The sequence below is a fragment of the Pleurodeles waltl genome, chromosome 11 (genome assembly GCF_031143425.1).
Source record: "Pleurodeles waltl isolate 20211129_DDA chromosome 11, aPleWal1.hap1.20221129, whole genome shotgun sequence".
Taxonomy (NCBI): Eukaryota; Metazoa; Chordata; class Amphibia; order Caudata; family Salamandridae; genus Pleurodeles; species Pleurodeles waltl.
This window is the reverse complement of record NC_090450.1, coordinates 711,511,168-711,535,965: the sequence shown is the minus strand read 5'-3', so window position 1 is coordinate 711,535,965 and position 24,798 is coordinate 711,511,168. Positions and strand designations below refer to the sequence as shown.

General features: G+C 43.9%; 1 long non-coding RNA gene across 1 annotated transcript in view; it reads right to left on the bottom strand.

Annotated features, from left to right (window-relative positions):
• The window catches only part of LOC138266671 (uncharacterized), an 88,361-nt gene that overhangs the window by 25,158 nt on the left and 38,405 nt on the right, over positions 1-24,798 (bottom strand). Inside the window, exons 2-3 of the long non-coding RNA XR_011199609.1 lie at positions 12,131-12,350; positions 5,838-6,209 (exon numbers count right to left, since the gene is read on the bottom strand). This is a non-coding gene — a long non-coding RNA (uncharacterized lncRNA). The remainder of the gene's footprint in view (positions 1-5,837; positions 6,210-12,130; positions 12,351-24,798) is intronic.

Below are 24,798 nucleotides of genomic sequence, written 5' to 3'. Positions count from 1 at the left end.
ATTATTTGGTAACTGAGTTGTTTCTTTCCATTACGGTTTCACAGGTGTGGTTACCAACGTGTGTCATCTGCTTGCATCCTTCAAGGACTTGTGATGTGTGACATTGGTATGTTGCCTTTACATCTAACAACGCATTTTGACACTGTCATAGATATTACATTTTACCAAATCATAGACTGACTCCAGGTTGTTTTGTGTTTCAAGGGTGTTTATTGAAGTGCTCAAAAATGGAAGGGGGTTGTAAAATGATGATGGGTGATGGCGGAGGAATGTCCATGGCAGAGTCCAGTCTATTAGTCTCCCAGGTGCACTGCCCATATGGGCATAGGAAGTGGAGCTGGGGCAGTTAAAGTATGGACAGGGTAACAAAGTGGGACAGTGGGGGGACAATCAGGGTGGTCTCATTTCCTGGCGGGGTCTTGCCATCTTGCTCTGTCCTGTTCCTGGCTCTCAGGGACCGCTTGCGTGGTGGTTGTCCATCTGCAGGGGGTGGGGTGCTGGTGTGGTGGTCCTGTGGCGGGGCGACCTGTCCACTAGCGCCGGCGGAGGTGGTGGGCAGTTCATCGTCCATGCTAGTGTCAGGGGCCCCTTGGAGTGCCACGGTGTCCCTCAGGGTCTGCTGTATGTCCTTCAGCATCCCTACGACGGTGCCCAAGGCGGAGCTGATGGTCCTGAGCTCCTCCCTGAACCCCAAATACTGGTCCTCCTGCAGGCGCTGGGTCTCCTGAAACTTGACCAGGACCGTCGCCATCGTCTCCTGGGAGTGGTGGTATGCTCCCATGATGGAGGATAGGGCCTCGTGGAGAGTGGGTTCCCTTGGCCTGTCCGCCCCCTGTCGCACAGCAGCCCTCCCAGTTCCCCTGTATTCTTGTGCCTCCGTCCCCTGGACCGTGTGCCCACTACCACTGCCCCCAGGTCCCTGTTGTTGTTGGGGTGGTGGGTTATCCTGGGTTCCCTGTAGTGGTGGACACACCGCTGATTGACCTGTCCTGGGTACGGAGGTTTGGGCCCGCTGGGTGGGTGCTGTGCTGGTGTTACCAGAGGGTGGAAGGTCAGTGTTGGGCTGTGCCTGTGCAAGGGGAACCGACTGTCCTGAGGCCCACGATGGTCTGGGCTGGTCATCAGGCTCCAGTAGGGCAGAGCTGCTATTGTCACTGTGGGCCTCTTCTGTGGGTGGAGTGGAGTTGTCTGGACCCTCTGGTGTGGTAACGGTCCTTCATGATCCTGCAGGGGCATAAGAGCATGATTATTGCATGTGTGTGTGTGATGGTGTGCAATGGGTGGGTGTTTGTGTACCCCAGTGCAAGCATTCCTGTGTGGGGGCTTGTGTGATGATGGTTAGGGGGTTGTTCTGGGTATGTGCAGTGGGCATGCTTTGGTGATGGGTGTCCATGCTTAGTTGTGTCATGCAGGGCTTGGTGTTGGGATGTGTAGTTTGTGTTATTAGTACATTAGTGAGGAGTTGGGGTGATAGGGGAGGGTGTGAGGGTGGGGGTGTGTGATAGCATGCAGGTAGGGTGGGGGATATGATAGTTAAGATTTGACTTACCAGTGTCCATTCCTCCACCGACTCCTCCGAGGCCCTCAGGATGCATGATGGTCAAGACTTGCTCCTCCCATGTTGTTAGTTGTGGGGGAGGAGGTGGGGAACCGCCGCCAGTCCGCTGAACCGCGATGTTGTGCCTGGAGACTGTTGAACGCACCTTCCCTCGTAGGTCGTTCCACCTCTTCCTGATGTCCTCCCGATTTCTTGAGTGCTGTCCCACAGCGTTGACCCTGTCCACTATTCTTCGCCATAGCTCCATCTTCCTGGCTATGGATGTGTGCTACACCTGTGAGCCAAATAGCTGTGGCTCTACCCGGACAATTTCCTCGACCATGACCCGGAGCTCCTCCTCGGAAAAGCAGGGTGTCTTTGGCGTGCCATGGGGTGGTGTGTGTGCTGTGTGGAGCGGTGTGAGTGTAGATGTGTGTGGTGATGTGTAGTGGTGTGTGGTGTTTTGTGCGTGGATGTTGTGTGGGGGATGGTGTTGTGTGCCTCTGTATGGTGGGGTTGTCTTTGCTGTGCTGTCTCTCTGGCCTTCGTTCGTGAATTCTGGTCGTAGGGGTTTGTGGGTGATGTGGGTGTGTGTTTTATAATGTATTGGGTGTGTGGGAGTGGTTTTTGTATGTGTATCAGGTGTGTGTATTTGTAATTGTCCAATGTGGTGGTGTTTTGGAGATGTGTGTGTATTTTGCGCGCAGCGGTATGTACCGCCAATGGAATACCGCGGTTGAAAGACCGCCGTGTGGATTCGTGGGTTGTAATAGCATGGGCGTGTTTCTGTTGGCGTGGAGGTGGAGGTTTTGTTTTCGCCAGTTTATCACTGACCTTTGGTGTGGCGGAGTTGTGTGGGTGTCTGAATATTGGCGGTTTCCGAAATGTGTGTCATAATAGCTGTGGCGGAATTCCGTGGCTGCAGCGGTGTATTGGCGGTCTTCTGCACGGCGGTAAGCGGCTTTTCCCGCCAATGTTGTAATGACCCCCGTAGTCACTTGCCGTTGTTGTTTTCTCAGATTATGCATCCTTGATCCTCTTTTGCATAATGTTAGTAGATCACATGCAACCAAATCACAAAAAACATCAATATTGTCTTGTGAGGTTTAGGGAACAAATCTAGATGGTGGTTTAAATTTGGTCTCAGGAGCACAATCAGTATTGATCCCATAATCCTTGGGTAAGTCCGTCATAAATGTGTGATCAAAAGGGTCTCATGTACCTACTTCAGTGGGTGCAGCTGTAGAGTTGCAGAGGTGATATAGAGTGTGTAAGACCTCAGTGTCTCCTAATATTAAATTAGACTTTTGTTCAGACTTTTGAGCTTGATCCGTATAAACCCCAGTCCTCTTCAACGCATTGAATTTATGTAATTTCAATTTCTGGGCAAATTTATACAAGTCAATCCGCAATTGGGCATAATCATCTAGTACACATGGTCAGAAGGACAAACCTAATTTTAAAACCTCAATTGCTGTTAAATTATGGTTAGAGAGATTGATCACTGCAAGCTATTGCTCAATCTCTTCTGCCCCCATCATTGTTTCTTCTGTCCCTGCCCTCGTGTCCCCATAACGGCTCAGTTGACTTTTTTACGGCACTGGCATTGTTTCTGATTCTGTTTTTTTGTACCTCTGCCTCTTTGTGTGTGCTGAAATGACTGTCCGATGCTGCGCTGGAGGAGGTGATTTTCTATAGGAAAAAGTCAACTTATCATTTGTTACCGCATCACACTCATATACTGATTCCAAATCAGAATTCATACTGCTAGTAGAATCATCTTTCTTTCTATCCATTGACTGCAATGTGTTATCCTTCATTACTTGTTTCTGTGTATTGTCATATCTCTGCGCGAATGTCAAAACTCGTTGGGTCTCGTAATCATTCTCATCATGCTGAAACTTGCTTGCTCTCTTTCAAGGACCTCCTTCTCATGCAATTTGAAACCTTCCTCCACCAGTTTCAAGGCATTCTGAGTCCATGCCTGGTTAGGTGCAGTTTTGATTTCTTCTAATAATCCATTGATCTGCTCCAGTAATGCTTTGTGCTTTGTGTTCTTCCCATGCATATTTAATTCAGTTGTTGAGCATCCTCTGTAAGCAGGTTTTAGAATTCTCAGCCCATTCATCCAGTAACTGGGGGCTGGGATTTGACAAAGTGGGAACAGTGAAGATACGAATGCCACGTGGGATACGACCTACTTCTAAATATTTCTGTGAAGAAGTTACATCCCACCAGCGACTCACTTCTTTTTTTCTGAAGTTTCTCCAACTGTCAGCTGATGTCCCCTTACTCTCGCGTTCAATGCAAGGTCTAAATATAAATTCTGCTCAGGCCTCCCGCCCCTTGATGAAATCCTCCGCCAGTATTTGGGGAAAGCTTGAAATCCAACACCACCTCCCACATGCATACGGGAGCTATCTCCCTGCAGACTGGCTGCTGTGGTTACTCATGGTGTGACGGTTTCCGTGGCTCTGTTGCGTAATATCCTCCCATTATCACGTACTCATTTTATCCGCTTCTGAACAGCTTTTACGGGCAGCTGGGAGTGTCTTCCATTCACATATGTTCCACTGCTCCGAACGCTTTAAAGACGTCCTTCCAACTAGTCGGGGCTCGCGCAACAGTCATTCACTGCTATTTTTAATCGCACAGTAATCCACCTTCCTTTCCCAAGGTAGGAAAGGGGAGCCATACCGGACGAACTCGTCAGATACTTGTAATGACGGAAAGAAAACAACGCAATTCGACAGAATTGGTCTTGATAACATGATCTGTAGTCAGAACGCGATCATTCAAATACAACAAACAAAATGAAAATAAACAACAGACTTCTTTATTTTATTCCAATTCATTATTTCACGTATGAAAGACAAATAAAATTGCAGTGAAGAAATGAAAACTTGTGAATAAAAGAAAACAAAAAAGGAGAAAATAATGAAAATAATTGTTATTTCTCTTATTGTGGGGGCACGTTTTCCTTAATATAATTGTTATATACAAAAGAGCTTGTTGGTCCAAGTTTGAGAGCAATATTGTTTGTATGATAGTCTAACTGTCAGCTGTAAACATAACGCTATTATTCATTTGTAATCCATATACATGAAGTAAATCAATTTAAAGAATTGACAATGCTGCACCTAATACTAAATACTGCCAACTTCTATAATCATTAGTGGGTCGCAACATAAAAGCACTGATACAGCAATTTCACCAAGCGCTGTGACATGGGTTTAAGAGTTTACTCACATTCAATTTTAAATAACAAATATAGAATACAAAAATCAGCTCTCAATTAAATAACAAAACAGCAACCAATGCAGTGGTGCATGCGGAAAGCTTCCACCAAAAGAGCTTAAAATGGAGCATCATTTATGGGGAATTTTTAAGGATAAGGAGAAATTGTTCACCAGATGTAGAATTTAAAAAGCATAGTGAACCATCAAGTGAACATTTAAAGAAACAAAAATGTGATCAAATCAAAGCTCCAGAAAGTAAAATCCAAAAATCGAACTCAAATTCTGCATGGGAACGAAGTGCGGCAAACAAGTAATCAAATACGATGAATGACCACAAATTCAGATGAAACAACCAAGTTAAATTCCATATTGAGAAAACATTGGGGAATACTTAAATTAGATCCATTTATGGTAGCAACAGTGGGAGCTCACCCTAATATAACAAATAGGAGAACACTAAATTTGAAGGACGTACTACTGCACAGCAACTTTAAAACCAAACGCAAAATGTGTATATATTCCCCGGGTTTTTGGAAATGCAATCAAGGTAAAGCCAGCAAAATAACTATAAATGCAGAAGAATGTGTCCTAGAAGATGGACAAAATTTACAAATATAGCAAAACATCAGATGTAGGACCAAATATGTGGTGTATGTCACTGAATGCCCGTGCAAACTCAAATATGTGGGAAGCACCACCTGTGAACTGAAAAAGAGAATCTTGGAACATATATGTGCAACCACAAACAGAGATAGAAGCAATGCAGTAGCCAAGCATATGGAACTCCAACAAAACACAGATGGGAAGTCCTGAGATATTATGCCATAGATCAAATACCTTTACCATAAAGAGGCAGAAAGAGAGAAAAAATGCTCAAAGAGAGACCAGATATATAATGTCATTAAGATCTTTGACACCTTCGAGGCGTGCGGCAGGTGCAGCGTTCTGACGGTAGCGGCTCCTTTAATGGGTGGATTGCGAAGCCTATAAGGTTGCACCCTAAACGACTGCTCATCATTCAGAGAGTCTAATGCATACTTCCACGCTTGAATCCTGTTTACCTGGTTTTGGCGCCTTTGCTTCATCTTCTCCCCACTCACATTGGTGTTCTTCACCGGCGTTCGGCTGCAGCCCTCTGCGGTCCCAGTGTTCAGCAGCGTTTTCTGGAATCATAGCAGGTTCATCCTTGGTGTCGGGTCCATTGGGCTTCATGTTGCTGTGTGGTGTCTTAATTGGAATTCCAGTTACCTGCAACTTCAAAAAAACACAACACGTAAGAGGCAAATCTGTTTCCCAGAGTGACGTGCTGATAGCGTTTTTGCTAAAGTAATTGAAGTACTTATCTGAACATTTCTGGATCCAAAGAGGTGAACTGAGGCATGGATTGAGTGAAAATTATTTGAGCTTTATTGGTGACTTTGGTAATGAAGATTCTGAAAGAAGATATATAACATGGACCAATTACTAACTGGTCATTTATCAATATTCCCAAAAAACGGATAACTGATAAAAGCTAATTTACTTATGGGGCCAAGAAAAGAAAAAAAAAGAAAAAGAACTTTGAGTATTATGTACAAAAATACCATGAGTATTGTTGCTACTTCTTAATTTTAACAAGGATTCAGTAGGATCATGGTTGATTTAGGAACCAGAAAGTACAGTATTGACACATTAATAGATAAGTAAATGTCATGAAGAGTATATTATGCTTAGACACATAATGGTGTATAAGTAGTCATGAATACAGTCTTCTCAGATTTACTGTTATAGATCTGTTTTGTAGGTTAAGCGAACATAACTCTGGCACATCCTTCTCATCAAGATAGGAGAAAGGGACATTAGGTTATACGGGATTTGGGTCACATATAAGTAAATTCACATTGGATGTGGGTACAGAGGAGGCAATGATTTGAAGTTGTCAGGTGCCAATCTGGTGTTCGTATTGTCCTACCATAAACACAAAGAGTATGTGGTTCACTTATAAGATGGAACCACTAGCAAGGGGTTTGCCTAGGGCTCCCTAAACTCACACTATGAGCTCCGTGTTGAGTGCTGTGGAAGATTATGTGGTAAGGGAAGTTTCCTTTACGGACTAGATGGTCTCACACACTATATAGTGCCTTACTTCCTCATATGACCACCTAGCCCCACCCAGGTAGGACAGTGCCACCTGGGCGGACTCAACCTCACCGTTAAAAGAACAGGAAGGAGTGCGGAAATTCAGTTTGTCTGGAAGTATATGGGATCCAGCTATGCTAGGGAAAATGTAAAAACACCTAGTCAGTCACCTGTGTAATAGTACATCTTTATTAGTGGTGACTGCTGGTGAGGTTAAGAACATAGGATGGGACACCTATATGAGAACAAGGACTCACTGGGTCACCTATCTAAAAATTACTGGCCAACATGTTTCTGCCCACTACTAAGAGCCAAAGGAGGTTTGGGGGCATTCTTCAGGGCCTAGGATCCCTAATTATCATGCATTACAAAGGCAAGTGATGGACTACTCCACTAGGAGGAGTGCGGATTTTATAAATATAAGGGGCTTACCTGTGGGGAGATGCCCTATGGAGGCCCTAAACCTGAAGGGCTACTGGCCCCAAGTCAAAAGGAGGGGGAATGTCCCCTTATAGTCCCACAAACTCCAAAGGAGGCGCTCGCTCAGCACCTATTCCGTTCCCCTCCTAGACCGTACTGTCCTACCTTCATCCCTTCATACGGGTGAGTCAGACTAGATCGTTATTATGGTCCTTCGGACTAGCTGGGAGGCAAAAAATTCTCTTCATGGCCATTTCACTCCTGGGAAAAGTTAAGTGGCTGACAGAACGACGAGCACACATTGACATTTTCGCCCAAGTAAAATGGAGGCAAAGAAGTCACCCTAGCTGATTTGGCACACATGATTGACAATCTACAAAAAGAGACACAGGCACTCGCACAGAGAGTGGAAGCTTGCAAGGGGCATCAAACATTACTACTAGCACTGCATGTCTAGAGGAGGGTGGAGAATCCGCTGATGGTATTCTTGAACAGTATGCTACAGCTGTTCCTAAATCTGGGATCAGATATCGTCTGATCCATGTTTCTACTCCACCTGCTATTCCTTTGCCCCCCCACCAAACATTTTTCTGGGGACTCTACTAAGTTTGCTACTTTCATTAACCAGTGTCAATTATTATACTTTATGTGTAAGTCTGCTTGCTTCCCTAATGAGCAATCCAAGGTATTGTCTTATTTGGGAGGTACAGCTGCTACATAGAGAGAGATGATCCATTGTTATATGATTATTCTGCCTTTAAGGCAGAGTTAAAGTGACTGATCGTCACACAATCACACAATCAGTGGACACAGAGTTATTGAATTTACATCAGGGGAACAAGGATCTACTGACATACATAACTACATTCAATAGATTAGTGGTAGAGTCTGGTTGGCCAGAGAGTAAAAGGAGTTCCTTGTTTTATAAGGGGTTACAGGACGAGCTGAAAAATCTACTAGCTCAAGTGGCTGCCCCTCCAGAAAACTGTAGCGAATTGATAGATCTACTAGTAAAATTAGATCATTGTCTGACGGAACGTCAGAGAGAGAAAAGATGATCTGAGACCAAACTGGTGGTTTACAGAGAAAAAAGATAAGAGCAAGAAAAAAATGACAAATCTGAGCCCATGCAGATAATGAGCCATAGAGGGCCACTGAGTAAAGACGAAAGACAACGTCATAGGGCATTAAAGCTCGGTTTGTTCTATGGTAAAGGACATTTTTTTTTTTGATTGTCCAGTAAAGCCCAAGAAAAAGGTGGAATCAGTAAACTAAGGTGCCCAAAAACTGAGGAGGCAAGTGTTTTGCGGAACCAGAATGATTTAGCCTCAAGAACTTTAGCTCCAAGAGTTTGTGTACAACATTACCGTCATTTGTTTTTGAAAGATCATTTGTTCTGGCCTGGGGGCTCAGTGGACTTCCAGTTACTGGTAGATTCAGGGGTTACTGTGAACTTTATGGATACAACCTTCTCTTCTTGTTATGGTATACCGTGGGAAAAGAAAGTTCAGGTAGATGAAGAGAAGACTATTGACGGAAGTGCTTTGAAATCAGGTCCTATAACACACACTACCACTGCTTTATGGTTGACCATACAGGAAACCCATATGGAAACCCTAAAGTTCGATTTGATTCACGCACCCCACTTTCAGGCTAAACTGGGTATGCTGTGGTTGGAGTCCCACAATCTACATATTAATTGGAAGAATCATACTGTTACCTTCTGCTCTTCCTTTTGTACAGAATAGAGCACGAAAAAGGTCCCTGGTAGAGTTTTAGAAAAGACCGCAGCAACATCTTTGGAGGACATAGACCCCCACATCCTTCCATGCTGCCAAGACCTAGCAGATGTCTTTGATAAACAGAATGCCACTACCCTTCCACCGCATCGTCCATATGACTGCCAGATTGACCTGATTCCTAGGGTCCATATACCATGTAGTAGAATCTATGCATTAACTGAGAAAGAAAACATCTATCTGAGGGAATATCTAGATGACACAGTGCATATAGGGTTCATCAGGCCTTCCTGCTTTCCAGCCTCTTCCTCTCTATTTTTCATACAGAAAAAGGGGGTGAGTTGCACTCTTATATCGACTATACAGCACTTAATAATGTCACTGTTAAGAACCGCTATCCTTTACCATTTATTTTTAGTCTACTCAATCAAGTAAAAGATGCACAAGTGTTCACTAAACTAGATCTAAAGGGGGTTCATCATCTGGTATGGATGGGAGAGGGAGATGAGTGGAAGACCGCCTTCTGCACCAAGTTCGGCTTGGATGAATACCTGGTACTGCCATTTGGGTTGTGTGATTTCCTGCAGCTTTTATGTTCTTCATAAACAAAGTCTCGAGAGATTTTCTGAAAGCATCTGTGGTGGTCTATCTTGATAATATCCTCATTTACTCCCCCTCAATAACAGAATAGCAGGGAAATGTAATGAATGCACTACAGAGATTATGAGACAATAACTCCTAGTCAAACTAGAGAAATGTTCCATGTACCTAAGGTTTACTTTTTGGCGTATGTTCTATCTTACCAAGGGGTTAGTATGGATCCCCTAAAGGTTAAGCCAATAGTACAGTGGAAGTTCCCTAAGTAGGTTAAAGAAGTCCAAAGTTTTCTATGGTTTGCCAACTTTTACCAACGGTTAATAGATCTCTCCTCCTCTGTGATAACATCTAAAACTCAGCTTTTAAAGAAGAGAAAGGTTTTTCACTGGAATGAGGCAGCTGAACGAGCATTTCAACAGTTAAAAGAGGTGTTTACTACAGCCCCTGTTTTGCAGCATCCCGTTGCTGCCCAGCCACTCATAGTGGAATCAGATGCATCACATGTGGCAGTGGGGGAGTTTTATCACAGTGAAACAAGGAAACTGGACAGCTTCACCCTTTAGCTTACTTTTCTTATAAACTCAACCCAGCAGAACTGAACTATTCAGTTGGAGGCAAGGAACTGTTGGCAATCAAAAAGGCATTTGAGGAATGGTTACATTACCTAATAGGTGCCTTGCATACAGTCACAGTAATCACAGATCACAAGAATTTAAAGTTTCAGAAATCAGCTAAGGCCCTGTCCATGAGACAGTTGAGGTGGACACAAATGTTTTACTGCTTATAACTGCATAATACAGTTCTAGTCCGGTAGACAACATTGGAAGGCCGATGCCTTATCATGCATGGGATTTGGGGTAGAAGTGCACGAAACAGAACCTCCTTCTATAATATCCCCAGACCGTATTGTAGGAGCCATAGTATCTGAACTAAAGTTTATGAAAGAGGTGGCTGCAGCACAGCGTTCAGGAGAAGCAAAGGTTATAATACAAGAGCAAGGCAGCTAGTTAATCAATTACATATACTATCTACAGAACAGTTTATATGTACCCACGACAACTCCACAGCAACAAGCATTACATTGGTATCATATACAGTTACTAGCAAGTCATCCAGGTGAAAAGAAAACTATTGAGCTAGTCTGCCATCATTTTTGGTGGCCCACAATTGTAGCTGAGACCAAGCACTTTGCGCAAAGATGTACAGTGTGTGCCCAAAATAAAGACATTCACCAAGCCTCAGCAGGTTTTTTACTCCCATTGCCCACCTCTCCACACCCATGGCATACACTCTCTATGAATTTCATTACAGACTTAACAAATACAGAACAATGCTTAACAGCTGTACCGGTTACAGTCAATATATTTTCTAAAATGGCCCACTTGTCACCATTTTCAGGCTTGTCTATGTCTAAAAGACTAGCAGATGCCTTTTTGCAGTCCATTGTACATTTGCATGGTTTACCATCAGTAGTCATGTCCAGTTGAGGCCCATAGTTTGTCTTGATGTTTTGGAGAGACTTGTGCAAGATGCTTCAAATAGACATTCATTTATCTATGGGCTATCACCCTCAAACAGATGGACAGACAGAGAGGGTGCATCAGTGCCTAGAACAATATATTAGGTGTCAAGTAATAAGTGGTTCTGCGGAGTAGGACAGGTTTCTTTGGGCTACAGAGTTTGCTTATAATAGTGCTCAGCATTGCTCTACAAAGGTCTCTCCATTCCAGTGTAAGTATGGTCTGCATCCACGTTTTCTATTTCTCTAGTCATCTATTTCAGAGGTCCGAGTACTTCAGGATTATACAGAACAAATAAAAAACAATTCAACAGATAGCATAAAGCAATTTAGAACAGGCAAAACAGGCATATAAACGTACAGCAGATGTACATTGTAGGAAAGGCTCAGCATATCAGGTTGGGGATCAAGTATGGCATTCCACATGACACCTCAACCTAAAAGGGTTACGGAATTTCAATCAAGGTATATAGGTCCATATCCGTTGGTTAAGAAAAACAATGATGTAACCATGAAATTGGAACTCCCTTCACATATGCGTGTTGTACACCCAGTGTTTCATGTCTCTTTGATACAACCAGTTACTACTGGAACAGTACCTCCACAAAAAACCCCAGCTATTGTTATAGACAATGAAACAGAATTCGAGGTTGGGGCGATTTTGGACTCAAGACGCATACGTCACAGATTGTATTATCTAATTCATGGAAAGAGTTATGGACCAGAAGACCACACCTGGAAACCTGCATGTCACACACACACTCCCCACCTAGTACAGTTGTTTCATCTGCGTTACACAGACAAACCCAAGCCTGTGGGGAGCATCTTGGGGGGTGGGGGGGTTCTGTCAGATGCGGCAATCTGACGGTAGCAGCTACTTTAATAGGTAGAGCTCATAGCCTACAAGGCTGTGCGCTGCACTCCAAACGACTGCTCATCGTTCAGAGAGTCTACCACATACTTGCACGCTTGAATCACTGGATGCCGCATTCCTGGTTTTGGGGTCTGTATTTTGTCTCCTCTCTGCCCTCGTTGGTGTTTTTCTCCGGCACCTGGCCGCAGCCCTCCGCAAGTCCCAGTGTTCAGCAGCATTTCCTGGAACCGTAGCGGGTGCGTCCTTGGTGTTGTGTCCGTCGGGCTTTGTGCTCCTTTGTGGTGTCTTCATTGGCAGTTACCTGCAACTTTTAAAAAAACTACACATCAGCGGCAATTATTTTTCCCCGTGTGACATGCTGATAGCATTTTTGCTAAAGTAATTAAAGCACTTATGTTAAGACTTCTGGATCCAAAGAGGTGAACTGAGGCAGGGATTGAGTGAACATTATTTGAGTTTCTTGGTGAATTTGGTAATGAAGATTCTGAAAGAAGAAATATAACATGGACTAATTACTAATAGGTCATTTATTGTTAATCCCCAAAAACAAATAACTGATAAAAGCTAATTTGGTTATGGGGCCAAAAAAGGACTAAAAATAAAAAGAACAGTGTTTATTATGTGCAAAAACATAATGAGTACTGTTTCTACTTCTTATTTCAACAAGAATTCTGTAGGATCATGGTTGATTTAGGAAGCAGAAAGTGTAGAATTGCCACATTAATAGATAGGTAAGTGTCAGGAACAGTATATCACGCTTAGACACATTATGGTGTATAAGTAGTCATGTATACAGTTTTCACAGATTTTCTATTATAGTTCTGTTTTGTAGGTTAAGCGATCTTAACTTTAGCACATCCTGCTCACCAAGTTTTGTATGTTTGAAATATGAACCTAACTATAACATTCCTAGAACCTGTGGTTGTTTAAGTGAATGTCTATTTTTTTAAATTCCATTTCCTAACTATAAAGTCCCTGTAACTTTGTTTTTTTCAGCGAATTTCTATGATTTTTTTCTTTGGCCGCGTTTGCTGGGGGTTGGCCGCAGGGCCTGGTCTGTGGCCAGGCCCTTCGTCTTATCCCCTTTAACCACCTAACCCTATGCCACTCATGAAGTGCTTCTTTGTTTGGTGGACATATGATCATATTCCTATGAAACAAGAACAAATCTCCAAAATCGTCGGGAAACGCTCTTGTGGTCGTTTATCCTGGGAAAATGGTGGAAAGACGTTGCATACCACTAATGTATATGGGGTGGGCCAAGAAGGAGGGACTGCTAGACCATTTTACATATGTGTAGTTTTTAACAGGAAGAACACAATCTCTGGTCTCAGCAGCAGATTACAACAAGAAATTGCGCTAAAAAAAAGCAAGGATGCAAACACCTTTCCCATGGTCATGCGCAGGAAATTAGGATGATTAGTACTTTACAGACGTGGAGCTTCAACTTTGGCACCTGCTTTGTTTATATCTGTAAGTGCTTCCTGTGGAGGTTTAATTTCTGTGAAATCAGCATCATGCCAGAATGAATCCTGCCCTGCGTATATATCCAAGAGGAGGCCACCACTTTCTTAAAAAAGCTGGGGATTGCAGGGAGAGCCTCAAAGCCCCCACGGTCCCAGCTGGCATCTGGCCTCCAGCCTCCAGTGGGAGCCAGCATTGCTTCTGCACGCGGGGAGCTGCTAGAAATGCAGCTCCCTGCGTGCAGGACCAATACTTTCATCTGTTTCCCTGCCCACATATCTGCGAGCAGGGAAACAGATGAAAACTCCGCTTCCGGCAAGCAGAAGCATTTTTACAGCTCCCGCTTACTGGAAGCAGAGTTTGTGTTTGATTTTGCTTAGCAGGAGCTGTCACAGCTTCCACAAAGCAAAAGCAAGCAGCTATCTCCTGAGGGTGGGCACCTCAGGAGATAGCAGGAGCCCGTCCTGTGGGGTGGCAGTGCCCAGGGCCTTTAATGGCTCCAGGAGGGGGCCGTGTGACCCTCTCCTTTCTTTTGCATGAGCCGACCCTGGGAAGGTGGTGGGCCCTGGGGCCATATGTGGTCCGCTAGGGGGGTTTGCACGTCCCCCTGCATGTTTTACAATTAGTATTTAGCTCCAGGAGGAGGTGGTCCGCAGGGTTGGGGGTCGGCAACCATTATTACCTATTTTGCACTAGGAAGGTGGTTGTTCCTGGAGCATCGGAAAGCCCCTGAAGCCCCCTCCTTTAAAAAAAAAAAAAGCCCTGAGGAGGTGGTGGTCCCCAGGGCCCGAGGGGGGTTTGTGTGCCCCACCTACCCCCACTTAATATACAACTTAGCCCCGGGGAGGTGGTGGTCCCCAGGGCATGGTATTAAAAAGCCCTTGGAGTGGGGCCCCACGCTCCCGCCTCTGCTTTTATTTAATAAGCATGCCCCCGGGACCCGGGACCCGGTACACTTGGGGGCTCCATAAAAAACAAGAGCGGCAGACCATGCTTGTTTTTTTTTAGGTACAATTCTCGAATCCTCCTCAAAGTTCACTGTAAATTAAAAAAAGAAAATGCCTTTGTGTCCTGGCAGGGTCACAGGGGTACCCCAGCACCAGGGCAAACGGGTTAGGGTATTTATACCTTGCCACCTTTGCTTTATTTTTGCATTTGTTTGGCAAGTCCCAAAGTGGCTGCCAAAACTTCCTGGCCGAAGTGTTGCCAGCAGATATGAGACCGTGACTTTGGATTCACAGATCCTCTGCGTCTCTAGATATCTGTATGTCTTTTTCCTTTTATATCTCTAAAACTATGAAACAGATTTACACCAAATCACAAAAAGTACGCTTTCTGGGCCAAAACTAGCTTTCTGCCAAATATGGTGTAATCCGTCCAACGGTTCGGACTGTAGTCGTGTTCAAAATCCGTATGGGAATTAACATGAGAAATGCACTTATTTGCCCCTCCATCCCCCCCCCTTTTTTCTCGGGCCCCACTTCAGAAATCAACCCAAAACTTACCATGCACAATAAAACACAATAGGACACTGTTTTGGAAAATTCCTTGCAGATTCATCATACAGCGCCAAAGTTATAGGCAAGTCAAAAAACGCTTTTCCTATGGAAGCTAGGTTCTAACTATATCTACCCACACCTGAACCCTAAAAAAGACTTAACCCTTTACCTCTACTCTCCCATGAACCCTAAAGCCCCCTTACCTCACTTTAACTCTACCTTCCCCAAACCATAAAATCCCTTACCCCTTCACCACTACCTCCGTAGAAAGCTCAAGATCCCTCACCTCTCTTACCCCTACATACCCCTGAGGGCTAAAAAAAAACCTTAGGTCCTTTTGCCAGTAACAGCCCCAGAACCCTTAAAAACCATTACACACCCTTTAGCTCTACCCACCCCTGTATGTTACTTATTTCTATGGTACTTTCCTGTTGAGCAACTTCCTGAAGACCGCAGAGTTAAGACTGCATACCAACAGAGTACTTTAGGTACAGTGACTGCTTTTACTAATATTGTTCAGACAACTACTATTCTGCAGTGTGAAAAGGAGAAAGCAAAAGTCTTCTCTGATGACATTATAATTATGCAAATTAGTGATTTTGAAAGCTGGTAATTTTGAAAGTATTGTAGGATACGTTAGAGAATGGATGAATTAAACTCATTCCTTAGTCCACCTACTGTCCATTTTACAAATTCTTTTGGAGACCCACTCTCAACTGGACATGCAAGGATAGCTCCTATTTTAACATTTGCAGCTATGTTCACTTATGTTTGAGTTGTTAACGCTCCTTTGAATTCTTGACAGGAAAGAAAAATTGAGGGCCGAACGTGAATCTGAGTTAAATATAGACGCGAGTGTGTAACTACTGACCTCTAGTGGCCAAACGAGGTTTTAGCACCGATAACAATCGTAAGGGTATTGCTGTTAAAGTTGTAGCATGCATAACTCGCAACTAATCCTTTAGAAGCTGGACGCTCAGCTCATGCTTATTTTCAGCAAAAATTACCCTTTCCTGCTGGAATCTTCTAAATATCAAGTCCATTGCAAGTCACAGGAAATAGAGTTAGAGCAGCATGGAGATTTAAAAAGACACTGAAAACAAATGTAACACTTTCACAGCTATGAACTTGTCATCCGTCTAGCATTGCCTACTATATATAAATCTGATTAGTGGATTAGTTCGGTATGTAATGTATTTATTCTAATATGTTTGAATGCATTTTTTGGGCATCATTTACACAGAAATGCTGTAAACTGTGGAGGTTTCAGCAAAGGGAAATTGATTATAAAAGCCTACATCAACCAGGCGATCGTTCTTTCGCCACCGTGCCTCTTAGACAGAGGGCTGCCATATGCAAATCAACCTTGGTCCTGCTCCGTAGGAACAGTCTAGCCCAGCTGCCAAACTAGATCCTGTACAGATGGAAACACAAACAACCCAAGACCATTTCAGACTACCGAGCCCTCCTCAGTGAGGTACAGCTTGAGTTCTGTGGTACCCACACCTGGACACACTCATCGGACTAAGGCATTTACTGCAAATACGAATACAAGTGATAGAAATAATGCTGATAGTGCACGTCAATAGACTTTTACAAATATGACACAAAAGGGGATTCTAAATTCACAACTCAATGTTATCTATAACGTATTTGTATTCAGAAAGACACTCCTGCAAAAACATAGGAGGGTCGATCATATTTTACTCGTGGTACAGATTCCTCACACATTAAGGGAGAGGCAAATATCACCTCACACATGATGGGATCAAACATAGTGAAGTCTTCTGCGTCAATGTTTTCTCCCTAGTAATTGGATAATCATTAATGAAAGGGCCTGTTTAGCATCGGACTTCTTCCATATGAGCGTCAGCTTCTGGGTTTTTGCTCAGTGGTCACATTTAGGGGGTGATTCTTACCTTGGCGGGCGGAGTACCCCCGCCAGAATACCGCACCGCGGTCGTAAGATTCTGGGTTTTCCACTGGGCTGGCGGGCGACCGCCAAAAGGCCGCCCGCCAGCCCAGTGGAAAACAACCTTCCCACGAGGACGCCGGCTCAGAATTGAGCCGGCGGAGTGGGAAGGTGCGACGGGTGCAGTGGCACCCGTCGCAAATTTCAGTGTCTGCCGAGCAGACACTGAAATTCAGTGTGGGGCCCTCTTACGGGGGCCCCTGCAGTGCCCATGCCATTGGCATGGACACTGCAGGGGCCCCCAGGGGCCCCACGACACCCCATACCGCCATCCTGTTCCTGGCGGCTCTGCCGGGGTGTCAGAATCCCCATGGCGGCGAGGGCAGCGGAAAACCGGCGGGAGACCGCCGGTTTTCCCTTTTTGGCCGCGGCTGAACCGCTGCGGTCAGAATACCCTGTGGAGCACTGCCAGCCTGTTGGCGGTGCTCCCTCCAACCCTGGCCCGCCGGGGTCAGAATGACCCCCTTAGTCTACTTCAGGTGTTTTCCAGGCTCATCACTGGAGTTCAGCCGTCCTAAGTCACTGACGTCACAAAGCAGTTTCTAAAAACTTTCAGGACTGCCTCATTCGAAGACAGACTAATCAAGCTACGTAAAGTCGATTGCACAGCATTTCAATATTAAAAAACATGTTGAAACAAAAATCACGTATCTGCTAGTAGAAATCGTTGAACCTGTGACAGGTCCTGCACCAGGGGTTTCCCCTTCTGTTCCCTTAGGGAAACCAATCTTTCAATTGTGTTTATCCCAGATATGTTGCATTTGTGGCTCTGGATGGCTGGTGTTCTAGAGCAGTGGTTCCCAACCTGTGGTCCAGGGACCCCTGGGGGTCCGCAAAGCCTCCTCAGGGGGACAGTGACTGCTTAGAAAATTATATAATATTAACAGGCTAGATCCCCAGCTTTCAGTAATGATTCATTGAGGGTCCCTGGATTCCACTAAGGATTCTGTGGGGGTCCCTGGGCTCCAGTAAGGATAAAGAGGGGGTCCACAGAAGTCAGAAGGTTGGGAACCACTGTTCTAGAGCTCTGGGAGGTTTAGAACTGTCTAACAGGCCCTAACCATGTCTCTCCCTGAAACATAGAAATTGCTCTGGCTATTTTATTGGCGTACTGGACATTTTCATGAGTCATGAATAGAGCGCACTTACAAGCTCCTTAAATGTTACATTCCAAATGCGGTCCTCTAGCTAAAGGTTTTAACCATTCGCATCTGGAGCAAAACCAAGCATGTACGTTGAGAGTTAGCCCTGTAGCCCTTCAGACTATACCAGGGTGGTTAGTGTGAAAACTACCTGTTTGAACAATTAGAATGTAACAGTAAGCATAACGCAAGTCAGCTGTTCAATATGTTTTTATAAAAGAGCGCCTTGGCTACCTTGGGCTTAAACTCAAAATATAAACAATGTAATTATTTATATTTGAAAACAGGTAGCATGACTTAAGCTACAAATAAGAATGCAGCCACCCTGCATATTACTAAATTTGATTGGTGTTTACAAAAATATTTATTTCTAACTGGGTCAGAAGAGAGTATTGAAAGTAATTCTTGTGGATATAATTAATTATGGAACATAAAAACCAACAGTAAACATCAACTTTTGGCTTTGTGATACAAATGTGACAGTTGTAAGGTGGACATCTTTCTGTCCATGGAGCAATCAGTTTGTCCAGTTGTCTCCAATCCCCTTCCTTTGGATCACGAGTTAACCAGTTTCACACTTATTTCCTTCGTGAGAGAGATTTTCCACTTTATCTTATTAATGAGTCTTGGAACAAAGGCCTCCAACCCACTTCTGTTTGACAGATGTCTGTCAGTTTATACTGATCAAACACCAGTCTAAATAATGGCCTCCTCTTTGTGACCCTCTGTATTCACAGATATCCATAATGGAAAGGTCCTGTCATTGGGATCCTTTGAACAGATTTTGGTGCTACTGATAAGTCAGAGGGAATTCCAGATACTGGTATGCCCTATAGGGTGCAGGCGGTGCTGCCAGTCTGTAAGCCTGAACTGCCCTGAGGCGGCATCTGTAGCCTCAAACTCTACCCATAAGTAAAACATTTAAAATGAATACGCTGCATGTGCAGCTAATACAAATGTAACTCAGTGCTTAATTTGTGCTTGTTGTTTCTGGGGCTGAGCACCGGCACTTATTTTTGAGGGCCGGCGCTTTGTCTTCTGCCTCAAGCACTTACTGCGAGCAAAAGATACATATGGGAAAGACGGAGGAAGCGAAAAACGAAAAAGCGTCACAAAGGTAGAAAACAGAAAGCTGCAAGAGTGAGCTGAAGGGGCAGGGTGTAGCTTTAAATGGATTGAAGAGGCCCGAGATGGCTTCAGGATTACGCTGCTTCTGTATTCCGTGCTCGGACATTTAAATGCTGGTGCCGCAATTTTAAGGGGAGGGCTTTGGGCGCCGGCACGTTTTTATTTACAAATTAAGCACTGATGTAACTGTCCCCACCCTGCATCGAGCACACCTCTATTATTGAGATTTTGTATGACTGCCTCTCAGTAAGTCACTCCTATTTCAACATGAGCTGCCATTTTAGTTGAACAGATTCTAAAAAATTGAATTTCTGAAAGCTCAAAAAACACGGATTGGGAGTAACCTTTTAAGTGTCAAACTTGACAAACCTACAGCAATAGGCGCTTCCTGTATTCCCTGTAGGCAGTAACCATGATTACTAGAAACATCTCCATGTATTTGTAATGATGGTCTGTTTTGTGTGCATATTGAAAGACTACTCAAAGCTCTTAAATGACTGAATGCTGACATCGGGCGGCATGTTGCATAAACAAAGGCTGTGGCTGAGTTCTTCAAGGTTTGGCTTTCCCACTCACGGGTGTTTAAACTTAATTGAGCACTCCAGTGCTTTAGCTTAAAAGTCCAGGTTGCTGTAGCCCCACTTAACCCTACCCAACATACTTGTCAGTGCGGTGTCCATGCCAACTAGGTTACTAACAGTCCCTAGAACAGTAAGGAATGCAGTGGTATTTCAAACCAAAATGCGTCCTTTAAAATATCACACACAAATACTGCATTAAGAAAAGACACTGTACATTTAAACATGTTTACTTCAACAGTCTCATCCTGTTTCTTATTACAGGAGTAATAACCACACAGAATATAATTAAAGACACTATGGCCCTCATTACAAGTGTAGTGGTCTTAAGATCGCCACACTCGCAGTGGCAGTCGGAGCGACAGGTTGCGGCCAGTCGACAGCCAGGTGGTCTCGGAAGTCGTAATCTGCCAGGTCAGCGCTGCAAGCAGCGCTGCTCTCCAGACTACGAGTCCCCTTTCTGCCAGCCTTGCATGGCAGTTGGACCACTATGCCAAGGCTGGTGGACAGCACCGTTACGCTCTTCACTGCCCGAATTACAGGCAGTGAAAAGCGTGACAGGTGGTGTCGCACCCGATGCACCACAACATTGCCACTGGCTCAATTTGGCGGTCATCCCGATGCAGGACTTTGGCAGGCGGCCTGATCCCCTATATATTTAAACATGTTTACTTCAACAGTCTCATCCTGTTGCTCATTACATGAGTAATAACCACATAGGATATAATTAAAGCAGCACTTCTCTCTGTATCGGCTTTCAGAATAGGGCTGGATGCTGCGGCAAAAAAGGTAATCTGGGAGGACCTCTTGCAATACCCTGGGGACTAGATCTCTCTCTGAATCAGTGGTCTCTAAATGGTATTTTTAAAGGATTGACCACTGCCTTTACCCTACATTGGGGATTTTCCACCTAGTTCCAGATATACAGGGTGTGAACCAGTATGGCAAAAATGTGTCAATTCATTCTACACATTTGCCTTATACATTCATTGTCTGACCTTGAAACATGGATATCAAGGGACTAGTAGCAGACTTATGTCGCCTTAGCTGTTTAGCAACGTCATTGCAATGATGATTTGACACTTTGAATGAGTTCCGCGAAATATATTGGCATTCAGCATATAGGTCAAAGGTAGACAGGCTAACTTAACAGGCTCAAAAGGGAGTAAGGCCTAGCAAACTATATTCAACATGGCTAAGATTCCAAAAGCTGGAGGAAGCCATTCCTCCAGGCTGAAAAACCCAATGTGAGTAGACATGTGATTATGTTTTGATCTGAGAGGGAATGAAGGGCTTGGCTTTGAGAAGATGACCAGACCAAGGAGAAACAGTGAGGAAAACATACATGATTCTCAAGTATAGAATCTTGTGAAATCGGATAACAAAGAATTGTGGGTTTAGGTCAGTCATAAGCCAGACCTGAGGAGCAGGAACTGGATCATAAAGCTGAGAAAGGTAGGAGGGGCATTGGTGGGACGCCTGACATGATTTGCTTAGTGACATTTGCTAGGAACTATTTGCTTAACCTTATTAAAAGGACTACCACCACTTTCAAGGCAAGCAGCTTTTTTGGAGAAGACAATCTGCATGTGAGAACTCCTGGCTTCCTGGTGAAGAACCGATGAGTGTGTATCCTACTTAATCTTGATTCTATAGCCCGGAAAAGGTTATTTGCAGGATAGGAAAGCTAGCCTCTTCTTGACCAAAAAAGATGAGAGTCTGTGATCTCTCTCGGAGTGAGCGCCTGCTGTGGGCTCACTTTTCCTGAACTTGAAAGTGGAGAAAATCTAAACAACGGAACCTTCTGCTTTTGCCTAGAAGAAAATTAGCAAGATCATTGGTAATTGTGTTCCTGGCTAGTTCTCTATGGCCAATTCTTACACCTGACATATCTAAGACGTTTGATTTCAATGCCCTGCTGTTAGAACTCACCAAGAAAGGATAACACTTTGACAAGTGTTAGCAGAGGATACAATTAGGTTGTGCATATTTTGCCCATTTTAATCAATTCCTATGAATTAAAGTTGTTGGTGCGGCCAGGCTCATTTGGCTACCTGGAACAGAATTCTAAGGTTATAGCTGATATGACCACTGCTTAGGCCATTGGAAGCCTGACAAAGCTAAAGATAAAATACTCACAAGCAGAGAAGTAGCTTTGTCTGTTCTTATACAGGCATGTTACAGACCACCAAATCCTTGCCACCATCTTTGGGCATGCGGAGAGAAAAAAATGCCATCACGGAATAAAATGGGTCTGCATCCATAAAGCTACTGATTCTGCACTGTGTACAAAGCTGGTAAGGATCATAATGATCCAGAGTATTTTCTCAGGGATTCCTCTGTTGTACATGTTTTAATGGGACTCAATTGCTGAATAACACCTTTGATACATTGTAAAGCCGGGCGCGGGGAATTATGTTGTTGCTCTATAGCATTCCTCAGCATTCCTGAGCTTCTGTATATTTACTCTTCATCCATTGCACACATTCCTCAAACATGCAATTAGAGAGAGTCAGCCGGGCCAATCAGAAACCCACTGAATGCAGATGAGAACAGATGCCAATTGGTTGAACTCTGTTGCACTGCGTTGCTACATTACTGTATTACTACATTTCCCAAACACATATAGTAAACACACGTTCCTTCAATCTGACACTGATTCCTGAGACAGTACAAACAGGCCAACCAATTGAGGCAAGGAACTAATTTTTAGATAATCTCTGTAACCAAGAAATACTATGCACTTAAGACATGCCGCTGTGAGCTGGAGTACAAGGACATTTGTCATGCAATAAAAAGCAAAGGAAGGCTAGACCCTGTAGTTGGTGAGCTCGGTGTTATATTTCGTTACTTGAGATATGTAGCACTCATTATTCATGTATAAGTAGCTCATACAGCTCATGATTTGCTCTGTGTTCTGGGACTCACAGTCCTGATTTTATAATGGAATAAACAGGACTACATGTCCCAGAAGGCAAAGTAGAAAACTGACCTGCATAAGCCACTCATGCTTGGACCTGGGAATATTGAAAGATATGATGAAAGTCCTCATGCTGGAATTACCTAGGTGATGGTCAAGGTCTTTCTATAGTAAACTTTCTGCTGGAATGGACATCCCACAGGGCTGGGATATTTAGATAAAACATTCTATGTTAAGGTTATCAGGTGACTCCATGTGTTCAAGGACATAAATCTGTGGTGGCCTTGGGTTTTAGTTTATCAACAAAAATTCTGTGGTGGTCTTGGTTTTTAATTTATAAACAAAAAGCATTCAAGGTGTTGTGCTAATTCACTTCAGTTGATCCAATTGAAATAACATACCTGAAAAGAATAATTTGAAAAAAGAAACATCCCACGACCAGGTAACAGGTAATGTACTGTACAGGGTGGGTGCACTGCCAGTCGAATGGTTTTGATGATATGAAATAGTTGCTCTTTCTGTTAGGACTGAGTTTGAATATTTGAACACTATTTATTCCTTTTTCTGCTGTCTACATTGTGGGGCACTTTGTGTATTGTGTATGTGCTGGGTGGCACACTACACCCCTTCCCAACTTGTATCATAACGAGGGCTCCCTGTTTTATGGTATTTATTGTATTGACATTTCCATCCTTATACATATTTTTTTCATTTTATCTGCATTTATCCATAATTATTTTGAGATTACTGCAAAAAATTAAACTGCAATGGGTATAGTTCCACATTTATCTTACCAACAGATATTTACTCATATTTGAATGTTCAATGAGTTTTAGACATTTACAGTACAGTGGAATCACCTCAAATCATTTACATTGTAGAACAACTTAAACAACAGTACTGCTGCAGTTATTTAAGCTTAATTAGGATTTATTTTTAACTCCTTTATCTGCCAGTCCGCACAGCTATTAACATAGCACGCATGATTAAAAGTAGTCAGAATTGGACAAAACAAATCTTGATTCTGTTTTTTTCCCATATTGAAAAAGCAATTTAGACCGGAAAACAGATTCTTTCTCGTTTTGTTTTTCAGCTGCTGGCTCTTAGCCAGGGGGCGATGCTCCTTAGCCATTGAGAAGGAGTCACCACTGGTATTTTGAGAGGAATAATAGGTTTACCTCTTGGTTTGTTGAGATTTCTCATGTTGTTTGCCTGAGACATATGTTGCAGCAATAACTCAGCGGCTGAAAAAAACACCGTTCCCAAAGCTCCCTTTCATTGCAAGTCTGCTGTAGACACAGCTAGAACAAGTTATTTTTCTCTAAATGTGTATGTTGCAGTTGTGGCTGCAGCATATCTCAAGGGGAGGGGTGGGCTGAGTGGGGTGGGGGCATGGGGGAATAAAAAAAATATATATTTAAAACAAAAACTTACCTTTCCAATTCCGCCAGCTGCCACGTTGCTCCTCTTCTTTCCTGGTGTCCAAGCAATCCCTGGGTCACCAGCACAGGCTCCCCATGAAATCCTGGTGCTGCTCTCATGCTATACCTAGCATGAGAGCAGCACCAGGATTGGTCTGAGCAGGTAATTCTGCCGCTCAGACGCTGCATGGGAGACTGTGCAGTTGCTCCAACCCAGTTAAGCAACACAGCCGGTTTACAGAAACCTAAGTGCACATGTCAGTTTGGCCAGCCGCAGACGCCGGCCAAACTGACATGCACACTTAGTGCACTGACTTCACTCCCCCTCTGCCCGCCTCCCATGGACCAGCCCCGTCCCTCCCTTCACCTGCTGGCTGAGCCAGCAGTTGAAAAATGAAAAAAATAGTATAATACTGTTTTGTTTTTCAGCTGCTGGCTCTTAGCCAGAGGGGCGATGCTCCTTCGCCATTGCGAAGGAGCCACCCCTGGTATGTTGATAGGAATAAAAGGTTTACCTCTTGGTTTGTTGAGATTTCTCAGGTTGTTCCCCTGAGACATATGTGGCAACAATAACACAGCAGCTGAAAAAAAACACCGTTCCCAAAGCAACTGCCTGCAGCCGTGGGTGATT